This window comes from Physeter macrocephalus, chromosome 11 (assembly GCF_002837175.3).
Source record: "Physeter macrocephalus isolate SW-GA chromosome 11, ASM283717v5, whole genome shotgun sequence".
NCBI lineage: Eukaryota > Metazoa > Chordata > Mammalia > Artiodactyla > Physeteridae > Physeter > Physeter macrocephalus.
This window is the reverse complement of record NC_041224.1, coordinates 180,411,818-180,426,779: the sequence shown is the minus strand read 5'-3', so window position 1 is coordinate 180,426,779 and position 14,962 is coordinate 180,411,818.

Here is a 14,962-nt window from a genome sequence, read left to right as displayed (position 1 = left end):
GCGGCTGGGCCCGTGAGCCATGGCCGCTGAGCCTGCACGTCCGGAGCCTGTGCTCCGCAACGGGAGAGGCCACAACAGTCAGAGGCCCGCGTACCGGAAAAAAAAAAAAAAAAAAAATTGACAGTGTCGTCTTCCCTGGTGGCACTGTGGTTAAGAATCCGCTTGCCAATGCAGGGGACACGGGTTCGAGCCCTGGTCCGGGAAGGTCCGACATGCCGCGGAGCAATTAAGCCCGTGCGCTACGACTACTGAGCCTGCGCCCTAGAGCCCGTGCTCCGCAACAAGAGAAGCCACCGCAGTGAGAAGCCCGGGCACTGCAACGAAGAGAAACCCCCGCTCGCCGCAACTAGAGAAAGCCTGCATGCAGCAACGAAGACCCAATGCAGCCAAAAGTAAATTAATTTAAAAAAAATTGACAGTGTCAGTGGGGAGAATCAATCAAAGGGATGATCCAGAATTGAGAGAAGTGATTTGTTCATTGCTGCAGGGGCTTTTGTTGTAATCACACAGTGTATACGTTGGTGTGTAATCGTTAAACCAAATGCATAATGCTTTATGGGTACCAGGGTTCCCGTCAGACAAACTAGAAAGATAGATCCCAAACGTGCTTCTCTGGTTCCCGCTGGGGCTTGACTTAGTATTGAAACAGTTTTTGCATGGCTGCAGACAAATGACATTATTTTAGAAACTTGAAAATATGGACATGAAACTACCTGAGGTTAGAGGCCTGCTTCCACAGAAAAGTTTTTTTTTTAACAACTAAATACAAAGTGATCACTTTTGGGGGTAATGTTTGATGGCCCCATATTTAATTTCATTAAAGAAGCTTGTACTAATTTTAACTTTAATTTTTAGTATGTGTACCATTCATTGTGTCTAATCACGGACAACGTTTAAAAACTACTCTTAAACATAACCATTTGTTGAATGCTTCTCATAACCTAGGATTTTCTAAGTTCTTTGAATACACTATCTTATTTACTTCTTTGACCCATGAGGAATTTTTATTCCCATTTTACAAATGAGCAAACTGAGGCTTACCGGAAAAAATTAAGCAACTTGCCCAAGATCATACACTAGTAAGTGGTAGATCTAGAATTTAAACCCAGATCTGTCTGATCCCAAAGTCTGTTCCCTTAACCATTGTATGACACAGCCTCTCCAGATGAATAAACCATAAATAAAACTAGGCAATTTGTATGTGTAATCCCATTTAATTCTTTGACAATCATGTGAGGGAGTGTTGTTATGCCCATTTTGCAGGTGAGGAAAGAGCCTCAGGAAGGTTAAGTAATTTTCCCAAAGTCACCTGTCTAGTAAATAGTTGACCGCGTTTGAACACTAGCTTGACGCCAAGCTCATTGCACAATTCCACCTCCCATTTCTGGGTCTCCACCACCTTTGGCTGCGTTATTTCCCCCCAACCAGGTGCTCACAGTTTGCTAAATAATGGGTACTTGGTGCTTATGAAATCCTTGTCGAATGAGTGCCTGAATTAATGCATTTCAGGCAACGTCCTGGACGGCAGATATAAATAGCTACCGAAAAGATGAGTTATTAAATTGGCTTTACGATTGTTTAGTTACTGGTGTCTGTGAGTCTCTAGCATGAATTAGCCCCCGTAAGCAAGATCAAGTCTGTGTGGACTGAGAACCTTGTGCTTCTGAGCTGAGAGCCACTGAGGGGACCAAGGCATTGCCCTCTGTGATGGGCCTCCCTCTATGACATCCCTCTCTCAGCTCTCTGTGACCCCCAGCATACTTTTAAAGCTGTGCACTATTAGTTACTTAAGCTCCTTACTCCCCTACTTGAGGACAGGCTACAGGGGATATGCCCCGTTCTCTTTCTAGCACAAGCCTGTAAGTGTACACATGGGCAGACATTTGAAGCTGCTGGAAGGGAGCTGAAGGTTATCTGGTGAGTACAGAGGTGGTGACGGGTGTTGGCTGTGTTGAGGGCTAGTGTTCTAAACCATGGTAATCTAATGCTCCATATCAGTAAACATTTCTGAATTGCTAGGCAGCGAGGATATAGGCTCTGCCCACATCGCAGGCCCTGCCCAGGGAGACCACGTGTCAACAAGCGGTGGCTGATATCTTCCTGGTGGACACCCAAGTGAAGCTTGTCCCGCTCCGCGGAATCGCTGACCCTCTGGGCGGGGTTCTCCCTGCCTTTATGCCTGGCACCACCCGCACCCCGAACCTCTGGCATTCACGGCGCTTCTCTGTAGTTGCCACTTCACTTGTCCGTCTTCCTCATTAGGGTAACTAACTGGCAGACAGGAAGTATCCTTGAGGAGAACCAAGGAATTTGAACTTTGGCTGAGGACTAGGGACCTTCAGTTGCAAAGGGGACAGATGCCTCTGAGGAAAAGAGGTATCCAGGCAAGGTGTCACTGGGGACAGATGTGACATCGTCTGCCTCCCAAGTATATAACTCTGACCAGCATCTCTCATGTGTCATTCCTTGAAAGAGAGAAAAAAGTGCAAAGTGGTATCAATTCAGTAGATGATGGAAAAATTGGGGTGACTCGGAGAGCAGGCCCTGCTCTTGAACTGGTTGTGTCCTGGTCACACACAACACCTCAGGATGGGACAGTGACCACACTGGTGGCTTCTGGCTCGCTGCAGGTCCTTTCTTCAGGGAAGCAAGGTGGGTGTGTGCCGAACTGGACCCTCACATGCACGATTCTAGTGGCAGTGTGCTGTTGTGGCCCTACGAGGTGTGTGCGCTCAGAGGCCTGGAAGGGGCCCAGGAGTGCCCTGCAGCTGGCTCTCCCGCTGAGACCCTGGGTTCCCGCTCTGATTCCTGACAGCCATTTGCAAACCTTCGTGAGAGAACATCTTAACGTGTTCCCATATCTGCGACACACTGTCCTCTTTAGCTGGGAGTCTGGCACAGTGCCAGCCAGTTAGCTCGCTGAGTGCACGTGGGCCGTGGCCTAGGCTTTGTAATCAAGCACTAGACCCACGCCCCAAGGAAGCACATTCTCGGCTGAGTCAGCTGCCACTTTGGGTAGACTTGTCACCTACGTCTAGTTTTTGTTTTGTTGGTTTTTTGGGGTTTTTTGGCCGCACCCTGTGGCATGGGATCTTAGTCCCCAGGACAGGGATCGAACCCGTGCCCGTTGCAGTGGACGCACAGAGTCTTAACTACTGGACCGCCAGGGAAGTCCCTAGGTCTAGTTTTTGACAGCAAATATGTATGGTTACCTTCTGGGCTCTGTGTTTCTTACAGGAGGCCTATCCTGCTTCTCTGTGCATGGCCTGGTTTTCCTAAGCCAGTGGTTCTCAAATATGGGTGAGCATTAGAAACCCCAGAGGGCTTAGAAAAGCATAGATTGCTGGGCCCTCCCCAGACTGGGATTCAGTAGGTCTGGGTGGGCCCAGAATTTAGATTCCTATCGGATTCCTGGGTGCTGCAGGTGCTGCTGGTTCCAGGAAACGCTTTGCCGTAAAGCCAGGGGACCATGTGACTTCGGAGTCCAGGGACCTCTTTTCCCCTCAGCAGAATCTCAGTAGCTTTCTTCTGAGATAGTCCATGTGCCGTAATTCAGGCAGGCTGTCTGTGAATCAAAACAAGTAAAGAAGAACAAAATTGATGCCCTATGACTGCATTGCAGCAGTGGTCACCAGGCCTAATGGTGAAGTTATGGGACTGGCTGTCGGGAGACTTTGTGTTATACTGACCACGCCCATTAGAATTATGATAATGGTCCCAATGACATTGCATTGCTGCCTGAGCCCTGTCACCCAAGTTCTCTTATAGGCATCCTGACACCTCAAGGGGGGTGGCAAGTATGCATGTTACCCCCTCCTCTGGTGGATGGATAGAGCGAGCCTTGGAGAGAAGATTTACCCCAGGGTTGGGGTCAGTTGTCCTTACTCCCAGCTTTAGGGCTTTTCCCACATTGTAGGGACTACTTATCCTGCTTGGTGCATCCAGATTCTAGCAGTTTGCTTCTCCTCTTTTAGTCGCATTTCAGTGGCTCTAGTGCTCTTCTTCAGACACTTCAGCGAGGAGGTGGGATCTGAGGGCTGAGGATACATTTTCCTTTTGCCACTCATTCTCTTTTTCTTTTACTATATTAAAATTTTTAATTCTGTTCAGTAAAAGTCACCATACACAAAATAAACAAAGGAAAGCCATGGACTGTTACACATAATAACACATACACACACACAGTCTAAAGACATAGGAAAGGATTAGTATTCAAAATATACAAAGAATCTTCTACAAATCAATAAGAAAAAGCCAAACAACCAAATTAAAAAATGGACAGAGAGTCACCTCAATGAGGGGCCCGTGCACCACAGCGAAGAGCGGCCCCCGCTCGCCGCAACCAGAGAAAGCCCGTGCGCAGCAACGAAGACCCAACGCAGCCAAAAATAACTAACTAACTAAATAAAACAAAACTAAAAATGAAGTTCTAATCTAAAATATCCATCAATACAGTATGAGCTAATTAAATTGGTGTATATGTATGTATTGAAGTACTACATGGCAGTTAAAAGAATTTACATGGTATGAATATGCCTAAATCTCTCAAAGACATAATGTGGAATAAAAAACAAAATGCACATATATATATATATATATATATATATATGCAAAACATTATGTAATAAATACATAACGTCTAATTTAAATATAACACGTGTGTGTGAAGAATAAACATAACACCCATGATTGCAGCTGCCTTTGAGATTAAGGAAGAAGATAACAATGTCATTACATATTAAAAAATGATTCAACTGAATATTGTCTTTGTTCTTTCATGAGTAATGTAAAAGATCTGGAGCAAAGACAACAGGAGATTGAAATATGTTAACTCTATATGGGGAAACATTGATATTTAATGTATCATTCTCTATAGTTTTGAATATTTTAAAAATATTTGATTCTATTGTGCAAGTACTTATTAGGTACCAGCTGTACACTCAGTGTAGGGCTAAGTAAAGAAAAAATAAGAAAAAGAAAAGAAGTTTTCACATATTGAGGTATGACAAGTCATTCTGGCTTATACTTGAGTTAACTTGAATTTTATGCTGAGTAGAACAGCCTGTTTGTGGCCTATCAAACATACACTGTATATCTGCTTTAATTATTAAAGAAAAGTGTACACTGACCAGAAGTAATGAATGTCCATGTTAAAAATAAAGATGAAACGCCTCTCTTCCCTGGACGCCAGTGCTGGTCCACTTGTGATGATTATAAGACTCCCTCCCCGGGTGCCAAGGCCATGCTGACTCACTGTGTACGTGCTGATCTGGTCTTTTTTGAAAGCTGGAAGGAATGTATCCCTGACTTGTATGATGTTCTTTGTTCTGACAGGACATAAAACTGTGCTGAAAACCATGCTTCTCCAGAGCAGTTTGTCAGAATAATCTGGGAAGCTGGCTTCTGAGCTGTGGTCCTCCGTTTGGCTCAGATGGAACTCTTTTCTATGCCTCTGGTTGTTTATTGGTTATTTTTGTCGATGTCACTTGGCATAGTCAGCAGGATATGCCTCACCTCTGTTGGTCTTCACTCATCTGTTCATTTATTCATCCATTCAACCAAAATATATCAAATGCCCTCTATGTGCCAGCTCTAGGGAATTTAAACATTTAAGACATTGCAGTAGTTTCCTAGGGCTGCTGTAACAAAGTATCACAAACTGCTTGGCTTAAACAACAGAGGTTTAATCTCTCATGGTTCTGGAGGCCAAAGGTGTTGGCAGGGCCATGCCCTCTCTCCTAGCTTCAGGTAGTGGCCAGCAGTCCCTGGCATTCCTTGGCTGGCAGCTGCATAACTCCAGTCTCTGCCTCCATCATGTGACCGTCTTCCTCTGGGTGTCTCTGTCTTCCCATGGTATTTCCTCTCTATGTGCGCCTGTCTCTGTGTCTCCTCTCTTCTTAGGACAGCAGATGTAACGGATTAAGGGCCCACCCTACTCCTCAATTCAGTATGAACTCATCTTAACTATTACATCTGAAAAACAGTAGCTCCAAATAAAGCCTCATTCACCTTGTTCAGGGGTAGGACTTCAACATCTCTTTTGGGGGGATGCAATTCAACTCACTACAGACATTAAAAAAAACCCCTCAAACAATCCAAAATCTACAACAGGGCCCTTGCTCATCATCACCTGGGGAGACAAGACTCCTAAAATGTCAGCAAGGCACCCCAGTGACAATTTAACCTTTCTGGAGCATGTACAATGAGACGGCTCCGTGGTCTCGGTGTTTCAGACACACTGATGCATCTAATCCTCAGACAGTCCTCCAAGGTAGATTGTGTTGTGACTCTACGCTGTAGATGAGGAAATTGAGGCACGGAGAGGTTACACTGTGTGGTCAAGGTCACCAAGGGAGCAGAGCTCATGCGTGGAAACAGAACAGCGAGTTCCAGTGGGCAGGTGAAGCTCAGCAAGCTACTTTCCCTTCCCCATCAGGCTTCTCCCCTTGTGATACGGACATCAGACAGTTTGAAGCTAGCCTTTATCGCGGCCACCATCATGAAACTTAGTACTTATCTCATTTACAGTCCCCCTGTGAGGGGAAGCAGGCTGCCCTGCTGCTCTGTGGACTTCCCAGGGCAATTGCAGGGGCTGTGTGTATGATGTATAAAAGGTCTGATTATTTTCTTGACCCAGAGAGTGATGTTTCTACACTTATATTTAAACAAGATTTAGTCCATATTTAGTGTCAATTTCCTGTGTCTCTGTTGCATTCTCTCGTAGATGGAAGAATCATTCAGAAACAATAACGGTATGTTCTAAATAACCTTTATTTTGTGGTACTGATCCATCTCAGTACATAGAGTTAGTACCGGATGGGACTTTTGCAATGCAGAATTCTGAAAGAAAGAATTGATTCATTTTGAGTTTCCTTAAATTAGGTGAGAGATTTTTTTCCTTGGGTGATCAACGCCCACATTCAATATTCCCAGCATGACATTTTGTACTGTTATACTTGGTAAGTAGGCTTAGCTATTCTGAGCTTTATGTGCAAGGAGCCTGTGCTCAGAGTTCCTTTTTTAGTTTAGCTCATAAAGGCTGCTTGTATGTTTGGGTATTTCATGCAGAAAGAAGTCTTTCGGGCTAGGCCTTTACGTTCCATACTCTCTTGCTAGGTATTTACAAAGTTCATGGCTATTTTTAACATGCACTTTTGCTACCTTAAAACCACAGTCAGAATTTAAAGCCATGACTGGCCTATTTCACTTAACATAATGTCTTCAAGTTTCATCCATTATGCTAAGTGAGATAAGCCAGTCGTGAAAGGACAAATACTGTATAAGTCCACTTACATTCGGCCCCTAGAGTAGGCAGATTCATGGAGACAGAAAGTAGAAGGGTGGTTGCCAGGGGCTGAGGGGAAGGAGTAGTAGAGAGTCAGTGTCTAATAAGGGACAGAATTCATTGCAGCATTATTTATAATAGCCAGGACATGGAAGCAACCTAAGCATCCATCAACAGATGCATAGATAAAGAAGATGTGGTACATATATACAATGGAATATTACTCGGTCATAAAAAGAAACGAAATTGAGTTATTTGTAGTGAGGTGGATGGACCTAGAGTCTGTCATACAGAGTGAAGTAAGTCAGAAGGAGAAAAACAAATACCGTATGCTAACACATATACATGGAATCTAAAAACGAAAATGGTTCTGATGAACCTAGGGGAAGGACAGGAAAAAAGACACAGACGTAGAGGATGCACTTGAGGACACGGGGAGGGGGAAGGGTAAGCTGGGACGAAGTGAGAGAGTAACATTGACATACACACACTACCAAATGTAAAATAGATAGCTAGTGGGAAGCAGCCGCATAGCACAGGAAGATCAGCTCGGTGCTTTGCGACCACCTAGAGGGGGGCGATAAGGAGGGTGGGAGGGAGATGCAAGAGGGTGGGGACGTGGGGATATACGTATGCACGTAGCTGATTCATTTTGTTATACAGCAGAAACTAACACAACACTGTAAAGCAGTTATACTCCAATAAAGATGTTAAAAATAAATAAATAAATAAATAAAAGGGACAGAATTTCAGTTTGGGAAGATGAAAGTCCTGAGATGGATGACGGTGATGGCTACACACAATGTATATTACTTAATGCCACTGAATGATACACTTAAAAATGAGTAAAATGGTACGTTTTATGTTATGTATATTTTACCATAATAAGAAAAAAACCCTACAGTAACCTAAGCCACTCTAAATATATATAATATATATCTAACATATCTAAATATATACAAAATATTTAAAAACTCCCATTCCTGCAACTAAATATGACATACATTGTAAATATCATTAACAATCACACGTAGAGTTTTATAGAGTTTGTTTACTGTTTTGTGTTTTTCTACATTTTTTAAGTTAAAAACTTCCTTGGCAAATACAAATAATTTTAGCTCTCTGACTTACTGACTCTGGGACTTAGTGCAAGTCTTTTTAGCATTTCGTGCTGTTATTATCCCGTAAACTAGGAGTGCTAAGTCTACAGGGCTACCAAGGGGGGATGGAGATTTAAAGACATGAAATTTACTCTGCAACACAAGTAGAAACAAAAGTAAACTGAGATCACCCCTCAGTAGGGTTTAAGGTGTAATGGAATCAAGTGTAATTCTGGAAATTTATTAGTCCCATGGAGCAAGAGTTGTAAACCTAAATCTTTCAAGGGCCTGGCAGGTGATAGCATAGTGTGAAGCAGGCAATAAGGAACGGTAGGGACTGTGGCAAACTGGAGATCTCTTGTATAAAGGCATTCACACTCAATTAAAAAAACAAAACAAGGGCTTCCCTGGTGGTGCAGTGGTTAAGAATTCACCTGCCAACGCAGGGGACACGGGTTCGAGCCCTGATCCGGGAAGATCCCACATGCTGCAGAGCAACTAAGCCCGTGTGCCGCAACTACAGAGCCTGCGCTCTAGAGCCCATGAGCTACAGCTACTGAGCCTGTGTGCCACAACTACTGAAGCCCACACGCCTAGAGCCCGTGCTCCGCAGCAAGAGAAGCCACCGCAATGAGAAGCCCACACACTGCAACAAAGAGTAGCCCCCGCTCGCCACAACTAGAGAAAGCCCACACGCGGCAACAAAGACCCAACGCAGCCAAAAATAAATAAATTAAATAAATAAATTTTTTAAAAAAAGAAATATTAAAAAAAAAAAAGAATCCGCCTGCCAATGCAGGGGACACCGGTTCGATCCCTGGTCCAGAAAGATCCCACATGCTGCAAAGCAACTAAGCCCGTGCGCCACAACTACTGAGCCCACATGCCGCAACTACTGAGTCCACGCGCCTAGAGCCCATGTTCCGCAAGAAGAGAAGCCACTGCAATGAGAAGCTCGTGCACCGCAACAAAGAGTAGCCCCTGCTTGCGCTGCAACTAGAGAAAGCCCGCGCACAGCAATGAAGACCCAATGCAGCCAAAAATAAATTAATAAATAAATTAATTAAAAGATTATTAGGGCTTCCCTGGTGGCGCAGTGGTTGAGAGTCGGCCTGCCGATGCAGGGGATATGGGTTCGTGCCCCGGTCCGGGAGGGTCCCGCGTGCCGCGGAGCGGCTGGGCCCGTGAGCCGTGGCCGCTGAGCCTGCGCGTCCGGAGCCTGTCCTCCACGATGGGAGAGGCCACAACAGTGAGAGGCCCGCGTACAGAAAAAAAAAAAAAAAAAAAAAAAAAAAATTATTAAACAAAACCAAAAGAAAACAAAACAGGACCAAAAACTTCACGCAGACCAAACAAAACATGAAGGGTTTGTGTCTAGCCTGTGGGCCACCAGTTTGCAATTTCTGCTTTGGAGTGAGAGACTCTTTAGATCTGGGAGGACATGGGAGGCCTTTTGGTCCCAACACTTAATTTTTCAGAAGAGGAAATCATGACTGAAATATGGATTGTTTTAGAAAGAACTGGTCCAGAATCTACTTCTGAGATAATCATTTCAGGCTTCTTCCTCACTGCTGGCTAGAAACTTTTTTTTATTCCAGATAATACGTCATTCCAAGTTTGAATTCAAATCTTTATTTTAACATAGGTAAATTTATTTAATTTCATCTTACTACCCAGATCAAGTCAGCCCCTAGTATTTTTCTAGTTTAATAACAGTTACCACTTCGCAACAGAATCCAACGCTCAAGGGTCGGCAGAAATTTTGATGTGCTTTCTATATGCCTACTAGCCTTTTAAAATTGCGATTATTTGTATTCAGTTCTTTGGATTAAAATGTCAAAGGAATTCATTGGTGGACATTTTCATGTCTCTGATTCTGCTGGCCTTCTGTGAGATTTAACATGTCTTGAGAAAGATAGATTTTTCTCTGGCTCTCAGGTTATTAACATCTGCTGTGAGAATTTAGATTATTTTTAGAAAACTCTGAGCCAGGGGCGTGAGCGGGCAGACCCAGAATGAATCTGGCCCCTGCACCCGTGTCGTGATTGGCTGCCATTTTTGGGGAGGAGGGGGATGAAACGCCTTAGGTCATCGTGTGCTCTGGGGAGTCTGACACGCTCCCCACTCTCCCACTAAGGACTCTTTCGCACATGCACTGCCCCTCCCTGGCCCCTGAACGCAGGTGAGGTTGTGATCTGTCTCACTCAAGGGAGATCACAGTGCAGTACTATCAAAGTGAGATTCTCCGGGAGAAGTGTTCAGAGGTCAAGAGTGTCATCTGACCTTGCCTGGACAGCCTCGCGTGTGGTCATTGGATTTGGCCCGTTGGACCGGGTACAGATCCATTTACCTGCTCGACCTCTGGCCATGCTCAGGAGTGCCACGTGGCCTTCAGCCAGAACGCTGGAAGCTGTGCTGTCACGGAAGGGGTGAGCCCTCAGGAGCTGCAAAGGAGACCCCCTATTTAGGAATGGAATTTAAAACCATTCTGGTCGGGGCAGCCCAGTCAGCATTTATGGAAACATCCCCATGGTCAGGCCCTGGGGGCGGTCCATCGACATGAATAATCTTCATAAAACAGTGGCCCACATCTATTCAGCTCCTGCAGGTTCTGAGCAAGGTTCTCTTCGAGGGTTAGAGGTCAGAAGCCACAGCACTAACAGAGCTTTGTCTGCGAGGGGAACTCCGGGGGCCAACCTGTCCCACTTTGCTCAGGACTTTCCCAGTTTTCCCACTGAAAGGCCCTCATCCTGGGAACCCTCTCAGTCCCAGGCAACCTCAACAGTTAGTCACCCTGGGGAGGGGCACACATTGTATCTAAATTTCTCGGTACAACACAAAGTGGAATAAAAAAAAGTGGGCCAAAAGAACGATCAAGTTCACTAGGGCACGTTGGTCGCACAGCAGGTGGTGGCCAGGAGTAAAAGCCATGTAGAGGGGCCAGAAGAGCGTTTGTTTAAATGTTTACTTTTTACCTTTTCGATCCGTTTTAGGCTCACGGTAAATGGAGCAGAAAGTACAGAGAATTCCCCTATGCCCCTGCCCCCTCCCCGCCCCCCCCCCCCAAGTGGGACATTTGTTCCGGTGGATGAAACTCCACTGACACGTCATCAGCACCCAACGTCCACAGTTTACTTTGGGGTTCACTCTTGGTGGACCTGCCACGCGCAAGAGCATCTCAGGGAAAAGGAAAGGAAGTGGGGACCAGACCCCTCGTTTCATTACTCGCACACATGCATGTGCCGCGCTGTCAGGTAAGACTCTTCCCTAACCGGGTCGTGGTGACAGACGGTCGAGGTACCCTGCTTGGAGTTGAAGGGCCACGGGCGCCTCAGGCTGGGGAGGACCTGGAAGGGCTCGCTGGGGTAGGGAGGACATCCCAGAGCGCCAGGGACTGAAGAGACAGCCGGGAACCCGGAGGCAGGACGGCGGGACGGCTGCGCGGGCGGAGGGCGGGGCGTCGCGGGGCCCCGGAAGGCTGGGAGCGGTTCGCTGATGTGCGACCCCAGCGCTCACGGAGCCCCTCGGGCCTCCGCTTCTCAGCGGTGAGGAGAGGGTCACGGTGCCCCCCGCGTGGGCTGGGTTAGGCGTCAGGTGGCGCGGTGCCCGGGCTGTGGGCAGTGGTCCGCCCACTGCTGTGGTCGGGCTTCGCTCGGGAAGATTTGCGGGGCGGCCACCCCAGAGGCGCGGGGGGAGGGCGGGGATGGCGTCTGGCCGCGCGGCTGGGGCTGTGCGGTGCAGCGGGGATGCCGAGGGCCCAAAGCACTGCCCTGGAGGCCATTTCTTCCTGTCCTGCTTCGAGGGGCAGAGTCCTGGGTGTCGCTGCGTTCACTGTACTGACTTGTTCGTGGCATGGAGGTTTGACCTCGGGGCAGGGGCGGGGTGGGCGCTGTAAACTTTGGGGGCTCCGTGGAGACTCCCGCAGGACCCCGGGCCTCCCACTAAGGAGCTCCTGGCTCTTCCCCTTGCCCAGCTGCAATTCCCCAGGGTCCCAGCACAGGTCAGGATGCCTTCGGGAGCCGGGCTCCGCCCTTGGCCGCTTTCTCCTTCAAACAAAGGGACCTCGTGACCTCGCTTCCTGGCCGGTCGAGCTTGGTCACCTCGGATGGAGCCTGTGCTCCCGAATTCGGGGTCCCGGCTGCCCCTGGACTGGCCTGGGTGCCACATCTTCTTCCAGTGACACCATGTGCCTTCTCTCTGCCCTGACGCCCCCTCTTGCTCTTGCCATGCCCCTCCCGGAGAACACCCGTGTCCCCCCCTCCCCCTTGATGAGCCCTAGTTTGGGGGCCTGTTTATAGACCGTTATGGCCTGCTTAGGGAGCCCCACATCTGCCCGGTAGCTTCCTGCTGTTCTTTTGGGAAACACCATTGACAATGACCCTCCCAGCCTGAACAACAGAATTTGCTGCTTTGAGAGACCTCGGCTTTGAAACACAAAGATCTGTTTATCATGCTTCATCCTCCCAAGGGCTAGCCGGGGACCAAGGGAAGCACAGCTCCGTCTGTGCCCTCAGCAGGTCCCCCTGACCCTCTTTCGGATGCTCTGTTGCTCTCCAGCCAGACTCTTGGCGACTGGATGCTACAGTTGACGTCTGCGCCGCTGTGGCACCCAGAGCGGTGTCCTGCCGCGACGGCTACTGGGTGCTGAGTATCAGGGTCAGTGAGGAGACCCCATCGCCTTAGGGAATGGCACGTGGTAACACTTCCTCCTCACACCGCTGCGAAAAAGGCATCCCCAGCCGCTTTTCCCCCCAGGAAAGCGTCAGGCAGGGGCATCGGGCCAAGACGGCGTCTGACGCTAATTTCCAAGTTTATCCTCTAGTGGCTTGGGCTTCCCATTAACCCTGCAACACGTCCTGAGTGCCTCCCCCGTGCACGCGGTGCCAGACCCCGTGCCTCCGAGAAAACTGACTATGTAGGTATGATGTGACGTGACAACCGGTAAATCATGAATACCTTGCCTTCCGAGAAGCAATGCGCAGTGTGCGCTAGGGTGGGCAGGAAAGGGGTGCCAGCAACGGAGGGGGAAGGAGGGGTGCTGGCACCTGGCTCAGAGCGGTGAAGAGCAGGAGCAAATGTGCCGAGGTGGAGGTGTGAAAGCAGAGACTGCATTGAGAAAGAGTGTGAGCAGCCCCGGCCAGCTGCAGGCGCGTCTTAGAGTGTGTTGGGAAGGAAGGTGCGGCCACTTGCTTGCGGGCTGCCCACTGGCTAAGAGAGACGCGTGTGCTGTGTGGTAGCCACTGCTTCTGATTAAGTAATTGATATGTATCGGCCGCCTCCTAAGTGCAGGCCGAAGCCCCAAATTCTGAGCAGGAAAGGGCCAGATGAACGGAGTGGGGGACTTTCCAGGCAGAAGGAACAGCTGGGGTAGAGGCTCAGAATGAAGAAGGAGGACACGGGCTCCCGGGAGAGGGAGAAGTGGTGTGTCACCCCTGAAGTGTGACTGCAGGTGTGCTCCTGAAACCAGTGGAGGGGAGGGCTCTTGAAGGCTCCAAGCAGAGCGGTGGCCCAGGGAAGCAGTGTCCCGGGCAGGGACATGTGGAGGGGGCCACAGCAGTGACAAGAGGAGACAGGCCTTAGTCAGAGTGTGGCAAGGGAGCAGGAGGGCGGACACGGGGAAGGCATGGGGTGTGGGGTGACCGTTCCCCCAGCGTCTGGCTCTGGGAACTCCCAGCAAACCGGCCGCTGTCCCCACTCCCAGGACCTGTGTTCTGTGAAGGACTCTGAAGCTGCCCTGCTCCTTGTGTAGGGCAGGCAGAAGACAGGCAGGTACATGGCAGCGCATGACAGGTTTTTATAAAGGGCCCCCGTGTGCATTCTTTCTTTACAGGTTGCAAAACTCTCTTTCTATATATATATATTGTCCCTTGGGGCCCAGATCTTTTAACTCCTTGCTGCTTTTTTGTCAATATCTGAAGGATCAGTATTTGAAGGATGTGTTGAAATCTCTCCCGAAGATGTTGGCTCCGTCCGTTTCTCTCTGAAGTTCTCCCAGCCTTCACTTCAGAGATCTTGAGGCTGTGCTCTCAGGTACACACTTGTTTAAAATCACATTACTGTCTTGGTGATTTGAAACTTTTTTCCATTATTTAATGACCATCTCTATTCCTAGTAGAACTTCATCTTAAGTCTATTTCATCTGATATTAACACTTGCTCCTTGGTGAGCATTTGCCTGGTGTGTTGACCTCCACCTTTCACTTTCAATCTTTGTGTGCCCTTAGGTTTTATGTCTTTGGCAAACAGCATTTATCTTGATTTTTTTAAAGACCAGTGTGTCCAGTGCCTATCCTTTCCTTTTTTAAAAAAAAAAAAAAAAATCTGTTCATTTATTTATTTATTTGGCCGCATCGGGTCTTTGTTGCGGCACAACAAAGATCCGATGTTGTGGATCTTCATTGCGGCGTGCGGGATCTTTGTTGTGGTTTGCAGGCTTCTCTCTAGCTGTGGCGCACAGGTTTTCTCTTCTCTAGTTTTGGCCCAGGCTCCGGAGTGTGTGGGCTCCGTAGCTGCTGTACGTGGGCTCTCTAGCTGAGGCACACGAGCTCAGTAGTTGTGGCGCGCGGGCTTAGTTGCCC